An 898-nucleotide genomic window follows, 5' to 3' on the forward strand; every position below is an offset into this window, starting at 1 on the left:
TAGTATTTGTGTAGCTTCACTCTTATGGTTGAACCACTGATGTCACATGGACTATTTTAGCAATGTCTTTACTACCTTTCTGGGCCGTTTGAACATTTGCATTGCTGTCCATGCAGGGACAGAAAGCACTTGGATTTCACCAAAAATATCTTAATTTGTGTTCCGAAGATGAACAAAGGTCTAACAGGTTTGGAACGACATGAGGGTGAGTAATTAATCACAAAATGTTCATTTTTGGGTGAACCCCTTAATATATATGCTTTAGGTACTAATATGTACTTTTAAAGTATAAATACGTACATTTAAGGTACTAATATGTACCATTTAAGGGTAAATAAGATTAAAAGATATACTCTTCAGCTTTTGCACCTTATGAGTACCACCCTAGTGAGAGCATTGTACCTTTTTTTTTTTTGAGGAATTTTTGTTGTCAAAATCTGATTAAAGTTTTTCATAAGATAGTATTCTTTCAAAGTGTTGCACATGAAAAAATAAACATGTAATTTTTTCTGTTTGTTTTAATGTCTGTGAACAGCTGTGCTCATATGGACACCTGTGAACTACAACATTTCCAGCTGCACCAGTTTCTGCTCATTAAAATGTGGGGAAATACACACACGCACAGCAGCCACACATGCAGAAGCATGTTAAAAGAATATACAAATTTTATATATATATAAAAAAAAAAACTTCAACATTCTTGTCATTCAAATAGTAAAATTGTGAAAACATTTTATAGACTCTGCAACAGAATTTGTTTTAAATGTACAGTAAACACTACATATTCATCGGCCATTTCTTCAGCAAATCTTGAAAAGTGCATGTCTTATTTGGCATCATTAAGCAAGAAGCACATTAAAAAGCACAGGTCCAGCATCGCATGTTTTTTTTGTTGTTG

The sequence above is a fragment of the Cyprinus carpio genome, chromosome B16 (genome assembly GCF_018340385.1).
Source record: "Cyprinus carpio isolate SPL01 chromosome B16, ASM1834038v1, whole genome shotgun sequence".
Lineage (NCBI taxonomy): Eukaryota > Metazoa > Chordata > Actinopteri > Cypriniformes > Cyprinidae > Cyprinus > Cyprinus carpio.